The 15,532-nt window shown below is 41.6% G+C and overlaps 5 non-coding genes across 5 annotated transcripts; 2 read left to right on the top strand and 3 right to left on the bottom strand.

Moving 5' to 3' along the window:
• Nucleotides 1-2,943: 2,943 nt before the first annotated feature.
• On the bottom strand, nucleotides 2,944-3,017 carry trnai-aau (transfer RNA isoleucine (anticodon AAU)). Its single transcript has one exon. It is a non-coding gene; the product is annotated as a tRNA-Ile (tRNA).
• Nucleotides 3,018-3,577: 560 nt separating this feature from the next.
• On the bottom strand, nucleotides 3,578-3,648 carry trnag-gcc (transfer RNA glycine (anticodon GCC)). Its single transcript has one exon. It is a non-coding gene; the product is annotated as a tRNA-Gly (tRNA).
• Nucleotides 3,649-8,294: 4,646 nt separating this feature from the next.
• On the bottom strand, nucleotides 8,295-8,436 carry LOC138235148 (U4 spliceosomal RNA). Its single transcript, XR_011188033.1, has one exon. It is a non-coding gene; the product is annotated as a U4 spliceosomal RNA (small nuclear RNA).
• A 2,246-nt stretch (nucleotides 8,437-10,682) lies between these two features.
• On the top strand, nucleotides 10,683-10,754 carry trnag-ucc (transfer RNA glycine (anticodon UCC)). Its single transcript has one exon. It is a non-coding gene; the product is annotated as a tRNA-Gly (tRNA).
• A 1,174-nt stretch (nucleotides 10,755-11,928) lies between these two features.
• On the top strand, nucleotides 11,929-12,002 carry trnat-agu (transfer RNA threonine (anticodon AGU)). The gene has a single exon. It is a non-coding gene; the product is annotated as a tRNA-Thr (tRNA).
• The last annotated feature ends 3,530 nt before the right edge of the window (nucleotides 12,003-15,532 follow it).

Below are 15,532 nucleotides of genomic sequence, written 5' to 3'. Positions count from 1 at the left end.
TGAAAGGGGTCGATGCACACAACGCAGGCGGCCCCTGACTCAGTCACGCGTGTCTGTCTGGTCATATTCATGACCTTGTCCCAAAACCTGACACAGCCTTCTCTTAGAATTGCCACATCCAACTGGCAGTAACGTTTCAACTCTCTCTGTAAGTTAAACACACTTCCCTTGCATTCTTCATACCAAACCAAAAACTCGGCTTTCTCCCTCTGCAGCATGTAGTTAACGCCGTAAAGTTCTGGCGGCGGCATCGGGCTGACATAATTTTGGTTTTCTGAAGTGTTCATCAAGTGTGGAAAATGACCCTTACCCCCGGGGAACCCCATGGCGGCCGACAGTTTGCTTAATTTCATAGGTAGAAAGTTTGAAGAATCGATAAATCTGATGTTCAGAGCTTTTACGGTCATACACATTATCTTACCACCCTGATTAATTAGTTCAACGTCCATCTTTTCATCTTACAACTGTCTGATTACTAGGTAATTGTCATATCCCTTGCCATTGTGCGATATGAATGTATGGTTTTTGAAACGTCTGTCGATAAATTTACACACAAAATCCTTTAGACAAGTTTCACCATAAAATTCCCAGCTTCGTTTATTGTTAATATGAAGGGCATGGATGTAATTTGGTATGTGTGTCCCCGTTTCTTGCATGCATTCAAAGTCGAAAAAAATGTACTTGTTTGAAATTTTGGGGTTGTCCAAAGGCAGTATGTAGCACAAATGTGTGTCAGGGGTGTCGATCACGTTGTTACAATGCGAGCACAGTTTCTCTTTACATTTGTGACTAGAGAGGTTATAAACCTCACATTTCTCACAAAAGACCCTGCGCTCACACTTACTAACACCCGTCGCTGCATTCCGAAAGTGTCTCGCCAAACATTGAGAGCTACGACAAAAGACCTTACAGGCCGGACAATTCTGAATTTCTGCATCAATTTCGCAACACTGGGGATCTAAACAGGTTTTACAAGTTTTAACACAGGCGTGTGCGTTCTTGTGGCTATACGCCGCATGGTAGTTAGTGCAAAAATATGCCGCCCCCACAAAAGCTTTAAAATTTAAAACCCCATAAAAATGCTCTTCATGCAGTAGAACAAAAAGTATTTTAGAATTAGGTGGTGTGGGCCCCGTTGTAAAATATTTCCAATCACCCTGGTCATGGTACAAAATTTTAATGACCACCTTTAAATGTTTTTCAAAAGCAGTAATGTCTGACAAACTAATTTTCTGATTCTCTGAAAAACCCAACTCTTTGTGCATTCGTTTAGCGCCCTGTAACATTTCCCCATTGGTACAACCTTCATTCAACAAACCGTACACACTCCCGGTGAAACACAGATTACCGCCCGTGTAATGTAAGTCGATAAGGTGCGTTTTTTTCTGAGCAATTACCCAGAACGGATTTAAATCTTCGACGGGCACCCCCCTGCATATTCCTAACTATCGTCACCACTAATCGGAGGCTGTCATCGGTGAGAATTTCTGTGTGGCTCTGTAAGAGGTCTGAGATGTGGCTTAAAAAATCAGCAGCATTTAATTCTCCGGGTTGTCTCCTGCGTGAGAACAAGGGTTTGTTAAAACCACCCGCAGTCAAACGCAGCTGTACAAAATCATTCGCCCCGATGTTTGGAGAAAGTTCATCCAATATTCTCTGGACTGCACCATGCACATGTTTAGTCATTTATCCCGGTGGGTCTTCGCCAGTGCACCATGAAATAGCATTATCAGGTAACGAAATCCAGAGGTTAGATCAGCATCTTCTTTAGAAAAAACGTCTAAGAGTCTAGCGGCGTAAACCTGGATCAGTTTTGGAAACACTGAATGTACACTTGCTAAAGCGGCTCTTAGATTCTCTAAACCCCGCTTTTTATCCACCTCATTAGTGCCCACCTTTGATACTAACTGTGCAATATACCGCACTGAGTCTCCCACATCACCAAACACCAAGTCTTTAGGCGTGTTATTATTTCTCTCCGAAGGCTTGACACGTTTGGTTTTGATCAGCGTCTTAACAGCCGTCTCCGATGCAGTCACCACCTTAGGGTCCGACGTTTCCACCACACTTTTTTCACCGCTCGTCGATACAGCTGCTGTGTGAATAACGCCAATGCTCCATATCTCAAAATCAGAAAACTACACTGTGATAAAAATAAAAGACTTTTCAACACAACAATCAATTAAATCTAAATGGTCAAAATCAGAAAACTATGATAACTATGATAAAAACGCCACATATGTGGCACATCCTTACACAAAGGGCTGCGGGTGAATGGAAAAAGTTACCCGGACATGTTGTTACACCGGTTTCCTTTAAGACTGTGGTGGTGCTACTGGGTTAAGCGGCATGGTTAACGGCATACAGACCCCTGGCACAGACCACTTGTGCCAGGGGTCTGTATGCCATTCCCAAAATCCACCTGCTGGATTTTGGGAACTTCAGGACGAGTGGGAATTTTCTCCTATCTGTCAATTCTGTTTTGTTTTGGAGACTCTTGGCTGCTGTACAGTGCAGCGTGAAGGAAACATTTTCCAAAACTGTGTCAACTCAAAATTTGTAAGAAAACCTCTCTAGCTGCTTTAACTCTCTTCATTTTTGTCATTTAATGTGACACTCGATGTATAACTGGAGCCTCACATATGCAAATGGTGAGGCTCCAGTTCGACACCACTTTACAGTATCTGACAAAAGCATGGCAGACTGTGCCATGACCGGCAGATAACTTCCGCTTATTTTTACCATATTAAACATTGGAAAACCTCCCACTTGCATTTGTGACACTTGATTTTGGCTCCACCTAAGACACTCTTAAATCTTCAAACACTTTTCTCTTCTCCCGCAACACTCTTGTCTGTCGGCACTATGTGGCAGCGTTGCATGACAACCCATCTCACCACGGAAAGGAACCTAACAGCTTTGGTAAGAGAGGAGAAAAGGACCTGGCCCGTACGGGGCTCGAACCCGTGACCTTGGCGTTATTAGCACCACGCTCTAACCAGCTGAGCTAACCAGCCTCACGACAGTAATCCTCTCTGTGCTGCAAAAAATCGATCTCAGGGAATTTCTTTTGCCCTCCTTTGAATAGAAAGCCGTGTAATTCAGTGTACGGGCTTTCTCGTGCATTTTCATGGTTCTTGTAACCCAAATCCTACACTGGCCTGAATTGCCCCCCCATTTCACAGCATTTTTCAGCTGATTTAAAATGTACCTAAAGGAGAAGCATTATTGAAGACCATCAATTACCAAAAGCTTTTGTCAAAGGTTTTGGTGGTCATTTTTAATGACCACAGAGCGCTGTGATCTCGGTTTTACATCTCATCCAAAAGACAGCGCCCTCTTACAACACAGCATCTCCGTCACTATACTGGGGCATTGGGACCCGCACAGACCTCAGGGTGAGCGCCCCCCCCGCCGGCACCATTAACACCGCTTCCAGCTGAAAGCTTTGTTTTTTCCTGTAGCTCACCCTCATCCGGGTACTGACCTGGCTCACACCTGCTTAGCTTCAGTGGTTTTTTTGAGTTGCGAGTTGCAAGGGGATGCAAGTGATGGAGCCGCTCACTGCAAAAGCCACTGCATTGGCCGGGAATCGAACCCGAGCCTCCCGCATGGCAGGCGAGAATTCTACCACTGAACCACCAATGCTTAGTGCCTGGGCCTTCAAAAAAGACGCTTTTTTGGTGCTCTGTGCAAAACGCGTCGACATCTGCTTCCAGCTGCAAAATGCCATTCACGGACGCTGAAGAATTTATTTCCAAGGCAGCGGGTACAAGCGATTGGGTGTTTTAAAACCACCAGGAACAGCAAAGAGGCGCGCTTCTTTGCTTGCGCCGGAACACACCAACTGGAGGCGGACAACGTAGTCGGCAGGATTCGAGCCTGCGCGGGGAGACCCCAACGGATTTCTAGTCCATCGCCTTAACCACTCGGCCACGACTACAGCAAGCCCCGCTGCCGCTGCGTTCTTGCTACAATCTTACCTGGATCGCGAGGCGCCGGCGGAAGCCTATTTCAAAGTCGTTCTCCGTTTCAAAAAAACATTTCCACAATACAAGCCTTGCAGACAGACACGCCTCAGAGGACTTAAGGGTGGCTTCATGTCGGAATGATAAAGTCTCCCCGTCCGGACATGAAAATGCCACTTTGTTACACACAAAAAAAGAATCAACAACAGAGAAATGCCCACAAGCATTTGAAAAGCCGCACCACGTCGCACTTGAAATAGCTCTTACATTAGTGGTAGATGCAGGAATCGCCTTTTTATTTACGCTCTTACCAACGCGATGGAAAGCAAAACAAAGCAAAGCAGAGCAAAACAAAACGAACAAACGAAAACCCTCACGTCCCGCACTCGCATATAACGCCGTTACGTGCCCAAGCGGTATTGTACGTCATCGTAGCACTGCACCCCGGGGCGTACGGTATAAGGGAACGAGCACACGCCATGAATCGCCTCGAATCACTCCCTACAGCTGTAAGGCGCCTTGAAGCGTGCACCCCCAAAGTTCTTCTTTGCGCATCTGTGAAAGGTAAACTCTTGCGCAAACTCTGAACCAGCTCTAAGGAAACTAATCCGATTAGACGTTACTTTGACTCATCCTTTAAGGGACCCTTGTTAATTGGAGAAATCAATGATTTCGAATGAATTCTGTATGCGTTAAAAGACAGCTATACACAGAAAACATGCAGGACACTGCTCATGATGTTTCCCGAGCCGAAACACAGTGCGTTTTTCCAAGCCATTTGACAAAGCCCGCCCACTGAAAACTGCAGCAGATCGTGTAAAGGCGTTCAACTTTGTAACTACTGCACGCACAGGAAGCAGAATCAATTCCTCTTTTCAAACTGTCAAAGGTTTGCTGCAGGACATCGCACAATCTCTTTTGAACGGGGACAAACGATTTCTTATGGGGCGCAGTAAGTACAGACGTTTATAAAGCTCCACTCATGCCGACGGTGCAGCATGAAGAAGCGCAACCTAACGTTTGACAGACAAAAGCCGGGCGCCGCTACGAGTAATATGAAATCAAACTGACAGCACACGGCGTTTCGCGCTGACTCAAAAGTGATCTCGACAGACGCTGTTCTCTGCATAACGCTGAAAGAGCTAAAGAGCGTTTCTGTTGAGACGTAACCCAGTGGGCAAAAGACGTATAATATACGTCTATTAAACGCATACCTTAGACGTCTAAATGTGGTCTACAATTCGTCTAGAATGAAATTCTAATGTACGTCTAAAGTTATACGTCTATGTTTAGACGTTCATTATACATAAATGGTTGGAGTTATATTATACGGATAAATTTAGAGGACTATTATACATATATGGTTGGAGTTCCGGATAACTTTAGAGGTCTATTATACGGATAACTTTAGAGGACTATTATACGTATATGGTTAGAGGTCTATTATACGTATAACTTTAGAGGTCTATTATACGTATATGGTTAGAGGTCTATTATACGTATAACTTTAGAGGTCTATTATACGTATATGGTTAGAGGTCTATTATACGGATAACTTTAGAGGTCTATTATACGTATATGGTTAGAGGTCTTTTATACGGATAACTTTAGAGGTCTATTATACGTATATGGTTAGAGGTCTATTATACGCATAACTTTAGAGGTCTATTATATGTATATGGTTAGAGGTCTTTTATACGGATAATTTTAGAGGTCTATTATACGTATATGGGTAGAGGTCTATTATACATCAAAGATAGATTTTATAGGTGTAGAAACAAGTAAACCAAGCCAATGATTAGGTTTAGAAATTTATTCTGAAAATACACATTCACACCTGAAACATATGTATTTCAAATTATACATTGTATACAATCAATCAACAATCAACATATGGGCAATAATCATAAAAAACACAACTAGTCTTAAACTTCACCTACAAATTCTGGTAACATGGCAATATACAGTATAGTAATGACAAACACAAAACTAATTACATTAACACACTAACTCAAAACCACATTTTGATTCAAATATACATTTTAAAATGTACAACTTCTATATTTCCAAGAAAAAAAATATTACAATGGAAGTTAAGACGATTTTTGTCCACTATTTGCAAACCCTGTCTAATTGTCCTGTTAGAACCAAAAACCTATTATTTTCAGAGTCCAGATCTCCTGGCCCCCTGCCTTGCATATGCATTCTTCAAGTAACACATTGCGTGCTCCTTTATTTCTTTTTCTGTTGATGTAGGGTGGGACTTCAGCACCGCAGCTAGGAGAAAATTATATAATATTACTTCCCAAATAAATGATGATTAATATCTTCTTTAGTATAATCTAAAAAATGAACGGTTTACTAAGCTCAAAGCTGAAATCAATGTATAAAATTTGGCTTGCATCATAGCAGTTGAGCAATAAAGTCTATCCTAATTAAAGAGTACCCAAAGTTTGAAAGTACAACATAGAATAAGAATAAGAGAAATGGCAAAACGATTTTGTGTCATCTTCCCCATTCACACTATTTTATGTGCCATTTTTTTGCTTATTCACATACTATTTTAATCAAAATAATATTAAGAAAGATCTGTATGTATTCAGATAGTATTATTATTGTTCATACTTACTCGTCAAAAGAGGATTGCTGAGATATTTGCGGATATACTTCTACGTTTGAAAAACGTGTCCAAAATGGTGACCAACGAATACTAGCAATGCATTGTGGTATATAACCGGAAAATATGCTGGGTTCGATATTTTCTCAACGTATGCGTTTATTAATGTTGTCGATATTATGGTTGAAATTTAACATTGATAATACATCGCGGCTATGTGCCCCCTGCTATGAGCTGATGTGCAATTTTAACGCATGCAGTTAGTAAGGATCGGTCACTGTTGTATGGTATTATATATAATTACATTATGGAATAGGATGGGGACAGGCCTGGCATCACGGGGGGAGGGGGGAATGTCGCCCCTTCAGTTTTGGGCAAAAAGTTTTACCTAACTTAATTTGCGCCCTAAAAAAATAGTTGTACTTTGTCAATGGTCAGACAACACTAAATGACACGAACAGTCACTCAGTCTGTTTGATGGGCAGGAGGGCTATCCGTCCAGGAACTGCACATATTATTGAGTGTCAACATTACGATCCTGTTTGCTCAGGTGGACCGATTCCTTGCAGTAGTTCCTTGCAGTAAAGATTTAATACTTAAAATCGTTATATAACTAGGACTAGTTATAGCAGTCTGTGCTTTCTGTTGGTTTTACAACATTTTTTTCTTAACGATTCAGAACGTCCATGTAGCTGCAAAAATGAACGCTTATGGTACTTTTTGCTCCAGGCAATACAAACCGTGAGAGTGACGAAAAATGTGAAACTGAACTTCATCGCAAATACCAGATTGCTAGTCGTTATCTTCTATCATGAAGCACTAATCAATGGCATAGCTGCGAGATTTCATTTGGGTAGCTGCACCGAACAGCTCCGTTTCAACCGAAATATCACTCCCCCCTCAGAATTTCAGACGCCCCCCTACAGATTTTTCCTCGGGCACCGCACACTGATGGGGGACGGGGTGTCCAGGAAATGGTATCAACTTTTGTCAAGAAAATAAAAATAGAAACTCTATAGGCACTCAAACATTTTACTGTTTTTTTTCAGGCAGGTGGCAAGACCCCTCAGCAAAACCCTTGTATGCCAAGCTGTGGGCATTGATTCGTCGAATATACGTATATTTACGGCGAAATTACGGCTATACGTATATATACGTCGCCTCGACGTATAATCAACGTCGAATTGCAACCGTAAAATCGACGACATGAATAAACGCATATATAACGTCGAAAACACATCTAACACAGTGCCTGAGGCTTTTTACTGTATGTATCGTGTGTGCCGCAACTAGGAGTATACGGCACTCTGCACAGTGTACGAAGTAAATTATTTTCGCAGAAATTAATTTATTATATTTACTATATTTATTATACACATGTAAATTAATTGCTGCGAAAATAATTTACTTCGTACACTGTGCAGAGTGCCGTATACTCCTAGTTGCGGCACACACGATACATACAGTAAAAAGCCTCAGGCACTGTGTTAGATGTGTTTTCGACGTTATATATGCGTTTGTTAATGTCGTCAATTTTACGGTTGCAATTCGACGTTGATTATACGTCGAGGCGACGTATATATACGTATAGCCGTAATTTCGCCGTAAATATACGTATATTCGACGAATCAATGCCCACTGGGAACAAGCTCGCTTCTTTCTACCATGATGTCACCATGACCAAATCTGTCTTTAAACACCTTGCTCAGTCTCTAACGAGACTGTCAAAAATAGCTTTCGCTGATTGTATTGCAAACCGGTGGAAGCGGGGTATTGGGAAAAGTTTTCAACTAGCAATAATCCCGCCTCGGCTAAACCTCACAGGCTACGATACTGCCACTGCGCAAAGCTGACGGTTGCCAGGCAACCGCGGGGATCCTATGGAAATCGTTATCAATCGTCTCATGGCATGTCGTTGCTGTAACGCTTCATATTTGTCGTCTTCTTCTAGCTTGAGGTTTTGAAGAATTTCATGACAGACAAGGGCTCCGTTGGGAACAAAGAAACCCGTTGATTCTTTTCAGCAGCAGAAATACAACCCTTTAAATACAAGATGACAGAACAATGACGAAGGGCATGCCGGGAGGAACTCATGCACTACAGAGGAAAGGGGGTGGGCACGTACAGTTCACATTCAAGCCACAAGTACTCTTCTCGGATGTTGCACAAACAAATCCTAACGTCTTGAAAGCATTGCGGCATGTTTGTGTCCCACTTCCCGTGGCTGCAGGATGACTGACACGAACGGACAAACACAATCTGTGGCGTTTAGCGTGACATAGTCTTGCAGGCATCGTGCTGTCTCACTGCAATACTATACCGCTGGAGGAAACAGTCCATCTGGCCATGAAACTCATTTGAACGTCTAGCTACAGCAACTAACAATATCATGATTTATTCAGGATGTGTGGAATCAGCACGTCCCGGAGACAGCTTCCGAAATCTTGAGCATTCTCTGGTGGTAGGGGCGTTCAAGATGGCGCTCAGGTGGGAGGTAAAGTTTAGTGGTTGAGGATTTTTTTTGAGTTTTTCATGACCTGAATGTTAATTTTTGCTTTTTTTGACTACAGAAAAATAAGGACTTAACACTACTTGTTTAAACTTCAGTTATAATTGAAAGAAAAAAAAACGATTTTTTTTAGGTTTAAGAATTTCGATATGAGTAACACTGGGAAAAGAAAAGAGAGTGCTGGTTCTTCGAAGGAGAAGTCTAAGAAACCTCAATCGTATATGTATAGCACTACAAGAAAATTGATGGCAACTAAAGGGAAAAGTGAAGCAGCTGGAGGGGACGTGGAAAGAGTGCTGGAGATGCGCTCGTACGCGAGCGCTCGCAGCCCAAGTGAGACTCAGCTGCCAGAGGAAGAGCCGGAGTCCCTGCCCAGCACACCTGTGAAAACCCCGGCAGCCAAGAGAGGAAGGGGCAACCTGACGCTGGAGGAGCTCCAGACCAACATCTTCAACATGATGGCACAGAGCATGGGTGAGCTGAAGGAAATGACTTGATCTAATACAGTCGCAATCGAAAGTCTTAAAAAGTCCATGGACTGTGTGTTTAAAGAGGTTGAAGACTTAAAGAGTGAAGTAAAAGTTCTTAAACAAGTAAATACCAAACAAGAAAAGCATATTAAAGAACTTGAATTGAAAGTGAACGATGTAGATAGATACCGTCGATGATGGAATTTAAAATTATTTGGAGTTAAAGAGGAACGTGATAAGGACCTTGTTGCAACAGTGAAGGGTATCTGTAAAAGGACCCTGCCGGACCAGGAGGACGTAATATCGGCCATTGACTTTGTTCACAAGCTCGGGAGAGCGAACATGTCTGGGCAAGTGCTCCCCAGATCGATTATAATACAGTTCACCAAGAGGACGGCGAGGGACATGCTGTGGCGAGCGGCGAGGGGGAATGAGTATTTGAATGGGAACAAACTGAGGTTTGCAGAGGACCTGTCTGCTGCGGACAGGAGTACCAGGAACCAGCTGTGGCCCCAGGTTGAAGCTGCCAGAAGAGAGGGGAGGAGAGCCTACTTTGTGGGAGCGAGGGCCTTTGTGGACGGGAAGGAGATTTGCTCCCAGTGACTGCTCAGTTAATGATTATGTTTGGTTTTATTTGTTATACCAGTATATACTAGTGTTTCTTTAGTGTTAGTTTGGAATGGTGTAGTTAAGTGTTAAGGACTGTTATAGTTCTGGTTCTTTGAAAAACTCAATAGTTTAGACAGTCTTAGAGTTAGTTATTTGCTTTTGTGTATGTCTTTTTCATGAATGCCAGAGGTACTCGAAATGTTGTTAAAAGAAAAACTGTGTGCTGAGTTTTATTTTTTACAGGAAACGCATGCATGTTGAAACTAAAGTTTATAAATAATTGAGAAATATTAAAGCAAGGAAAATATGATACATGTAAAATATACAATTTGATCACATAATTACTTAATTACCTCTGGTAGTTAAATGCTTTTTTCTGCTGCATTTTTTTTCTCTTGTACATGACTCTGATCCTCTTGTTGTATTTGTATTTGTAAATTCTATGTTTAATAAAAATTTTTTAAAAAAAAGCATTCTCTGGTGGTGTCCTGCAGACTTCCTGTGGGCATGCGTTGGTGGTATAGTGGTGAGCATAGCTGCCTTCCAAGCAGTTGACCCGGGTTCGATTCCCGGCCAACGCAGTGGTGAATGTTTTCAAATGCCATCATGAGCCTTGGATTGTGACTAGCAAAGCGAAGCCTTTTGAAAGAGCTAAAGCACTGAAAAACGGAATTGAGGGAGAATCTTACAGGGGATTCTGAGTGGTGTCTGCATACACGCAGTCCAATATGGGTGCTGAAAGCTTGAGCTACTCTCAATGTCATGCTGGCTTTCCCCGGAGTAAATCTGTTACATTGAAAGAATGCTTCTCGCAGGTTCAAAAAGGGACCCTTGTTAATTGGAGAAATCAATGATTTCAAATGAATTCTGTATGCGTTAAAAGACAGCTATACACAGAAAACATGCAGGACACTGCTCATGAGTGTGGAGTTCAGCCGAAACACAGTGCGTTTTTTCAAGCCATCTGACAAAGCCCGCCCACTGAAAACTGCAGCAGATCGTGTAAAGACGTTCAACTTTGTAACTACTGCACGCACAGGAAGCAGAATAAATTCCTCTTTTCAAACTGTCAAAGGTTTGCTTTACGAACGCCGCAGGACATCGCACAATCTCTTTTGAACAGGGACAAACGATTTCTTATGGGGCGCAGTAAGTACTGTTACTGTCACTGCTCGATACCGACGTTGGCCTACTATACCATGTTCAGCCACCGCTAGAAAATGTACGGCTCTAGCACCGGAGCAAGCAACAGGAGGGCCGACGTCAAACAGGCACATGTGTCAGACATGGAGAGCGACGAGAATAAGATTTGAACCCATGACTGCAGAGCACAATGAATTAGCAGTCCATCACCTTAACCACTCAGCCACCTTGTCGACGAAACTGGGCTGTCTGGACATGGGTTGGCGCGCTCCAGATGATCTTTTTCTTTTTTTTCCCTCGTACTCGAGGGTCATTTTCCTGTTCCACATGTGATTTCAACATTTTCCTTGGGAGATGTCAAGCCAGCAAGCCACTGCTGTGGTTCAGTGGCCAGTGTGGAGTTCAGTGGCCCTGTTGTACACAGAAAGCATATTGAGCTCCTTGGACATGAAAAGTTCCAGATAAGAGCCATTTGTCATCCTTTCTCTTGGTGTCGATGTTGCTATTGTATGTAAAGGTGGCAACTTGCTCAGCAAGCAGGCGGAGCACACACCGAATGCAGATGTGTCTGAGTGGTGTGTCCAAGTGGCTGCAAAAGAACAGCACTCCTGGGGCGCCGTGGCTTAGTTGGTTAAAGCGCCTGCCTAGTAAACAGAAGATCCTGGGTTCGAATCCCAGCGGTGCCTTCTTTGTTGTGTCTTCTCGAACAGAACTGGTCATTACAGACAACCGCCTACGGCTAGACTTAATTAAATGCAAGTATTCATTTCCTGTCTTTAACGCGACTTGTTTTTCTTAAAATGGATGCAACTTGCAAAACATGAAATACAAGCCTTGCTAATCAGCGCTAGCGGCTGGCAAAAAAAAAAGAAGTCAGCAATGTTTTTTTCTTTAACCTTAACCCTGCTAATGGAGAAGAGTTAAACGACCGAGTCAATGCAGCTTAAACGATGCGCAAGTCGGGTTCTTAGCTGAAAGGGTGGTAAATCACACTCACCCCAGTCCTTAATCTTTTAAAGAGGATACAAAATTGAACCTAGTCGCCACATCACATACATCCTGTTCAATGATAAAAAGGTAACATCTATCCTCGCTCCAGAGTAAATCTCACGTTGAGGGCATCTTTTTTTTCACTTTACCGTGAGTCGGGCTCGGCTGCACAGAGGAGAGAGCAGACCAATGAGGTCACAGGGACAGGGGAGTCACACGCTGGCGGTTTGAATACGCGGAAGATCACTGAGGGATCCACAGTATGTGGACCCTCCGTTCGCCATCAGTCCGCACTCCAGACTCTGAATCCTGCCATCCGAGTTAAGATCTCAGCGGAACCTGAGGTGCAGTTCCTTCTTAAAACGTAATCTGGTGAGCATTTCTAGAATCGCACTTGTATAGATGCAGCCTTTAATGTGTTGCTAGGTTAAAATTGATGACTTCTTGTATTTCAGTAGGCAACTGCCCTCTTGATTTTGGATTTAATCTCTTTATTACAGGGGCGCTTTTATGAAGACAGAGTCATGTTCAGGTACTTTGTTTGATGGAGGAAGCTTATTTCGGACTCTGTGATCTGCTCACCTGGAAAGGTCTGCTGTACTACTACAAGAGAGAAGTAGAGTCTGGAAGAAGGGACAATTTTATGATGCTTTGGAAGATAATGTTTTTTTTTTCTTATACTGAAAATGAAAAGTAGTTGTTTCTATATGGACTCAGTCTTTGGAATTTGTATATTTATATATTTCAGTGAACCCTCAGCCATTCCTTCTGTATTGTAATTCAATTTCTCTTTTAAAATTCCTTCCCCACTTCTAGGACCTGCAGTTGCTGAACTCCACAATGGCTTCTATTGGAAAGTCTGTGACTGAGACCAAGTAAGTGTTCACTTTTTTATGAAACCATTATTTATTTTGGAGCAATGAGCAATTCTTATATAAATGCAATAAAATCATTATGCTCAAACTATGAGAGAGAATTTTAAGGATAATTTAAGAAATCAGTCTTAGCTTGTTTCTATACACAGATGGTATTATTTATTTTCAAAGGAAACCCGCGAGGATTCCCCTGGTGTGCAAGATGTGCCTGAATACTTTTGATCAGCTTCCTGCTCACTTCAAGAGAGCGTGTATGAAGCATGCCACGGCAGAAGAGATCGGGATGGCCTCTCAACAGACGAGGGAGGACATGATGAATCACCTGAAGAACGGGGTCATTGTGGATTACCACAGATAAGAGATCAAAGGACACTTTGTGGGCTTGAAATACAAAGAAAATCTTGTTCTATGGTACAAGATAAATACAAAACTTAAGCTTTTATTTTAATTAGATTTATTTATAAAGCATAAGCAATCATTTATTACATTAATATATGTGAAAATAACATTTTAGTATCATACGTTTAGTATATTTAGTTCCTAATGCTGAAAGAAATGATCATAGAACATGACATCTAACCTTACCTGCGGTGTTTTTAATCCCTATTGCTCAATGCACGGTGAAAGCATTGCATACATATGTCTGACAATGAGGAATGGGCCCCTGAGACAGTCATTTGCCTGTTTCACAAATGATCGTATTTTACTAGAGATTCTGTTTGGGATTCAGATGTGCATTCTGACAGCAATCCCTTTCAATAAATGATACGTTCTGGATGAGGTCAAAGGTGTTGGAACACTGTATTTAGGATGTGTTTGCAGTGATTGTGTGTCTTCTGCTTCAACGCAGTGATATATAGACGTGCTCCTGTAATTTATTGGTACAAGCCCAGGGCAGTGAGCAGTCTGAGGATTTATTTCCAGACGGCATAGAGCAGTGAAGCAGTGAAGTAGTGCAACACACTGGATTAATATTGTTAGAATCTATTCTACTTACATTATTACATTATACACAATTTGAGTTCATTTTAAAAAGTAAAATGTAATGAAAGGAATGCATTTTCATAAGAAAGATAATACCGATATGCATGTGATAATCTTCCTTATATCATGTAGTGTGTCATTTGGACACTTTGTGGTATTGAAATACAAAGAAAACCATGTTATATGGTACAAGATAAATACAAAACTTAAGCTTTTATTTTAATTAGATTTGTTTATAAAGCATAAGCAATCATTTATTACATCGCTTCTTGAATTAAATCTTTTGACAAGAGGTAAGACTTCTATTTTACATTTAAACCCATGTTTAGGTGTGTTTTTTAGATTTAACTGAACCAATTTCTGTGTGTGATAATGTCCTTGAATTCTGACAACATCACACTAAATTACATGATATAAAACAGCTAATGTTTCTAGAGATAGAATGTTTCTAGAATGTTTCTGGGATGCTGGGATGTTTCTGGGATGCTTCTAATTACTTTTTATTACCAGGGACAGTTTAATTCACCTTGTACAGTACTGAAAGACCAAGATGCTTTTTTCTAAAGTTATTTAACATTTTATAGAACTTTGTCTACTATGGCAACATGATGAGCTTGGTGAAACTTGGAAAAATACTGCTTGGACACTTATCTTAAGATAAAGATAGGATAAAGGTTTATCTTTTGCACCTACCTGACCCCCAGGGAAGGCCAATGCTTTCTAAGTTGATGGTTCCCTACAGTAGACTGTACCTTATCTTCAAAGGTAATGTATATTGACCCAAATCAGTTTTGGACTCCAATCTACTGACGAAATGGAGCCTATCCTTTTTTCAGGATTTTAGCATCATACGTTTGGTATATTTAGTCCCTAATGATGAAAGAAATGATCATAGAACATTTGGACACTTTGTGGGCTTGAAATACAAAGAAAATCATGTTCTATGGTACAAGATAAATACAAAACTTAAGCTTTTATTTTAATTAGATTTATTTATAAAGCATAAGCAATCATTTATTACATTAATATATGTGTGTAGCGGCGAGGCTTATTAATAAGGCAGAATTAAGTGTTCTGAGCCTTTCCAAATGAGGCCCCATTTCTCTGTTCATCTCTGTGGTGCAGCCACAGAGAGACTATTCATGCAGGGTGATTTAAGGTCCTAGGACAGCTCCCAAAGGGGGATGCACTTAGCTAAGCCTTTCTATCATGATCAATGGTCATCCATTGGCGCCTATCTGTCTAGGGAGTGCCAGTTGGACATCTGGACTGCATTACTAAGTGTCAGGACTAAGTGACTCATATCTCACCTTGATCAATCAATCAGGGACTTGTAGGGCCGAGTAACCCACGTGGGACTCTGATGC

The sequence above is a fragment of the Lepisosteus oculatus genome, unplaced genomic scaffold, assembly GCF_040954835.1.
Source record: "Lepisosteus oculatus isolate fLepOcu1 unplaced genomic scaffold, fLepOcu1.hap2 HAP2_SCAFFOLD_78, whole genome shotgun sequence".
NCBI classification, from domain to species: Eukaryota; Metazoa; Chordata; class Actinopteri; order Semionotiformes; family Lepisosteidae; genus Lepisosteus; species Lepisosteus oculatus.
Note: the sequence above shows the minus strand (reverse complement) of the source record. Positions and strands in the feature narration are given on the sequence as shown.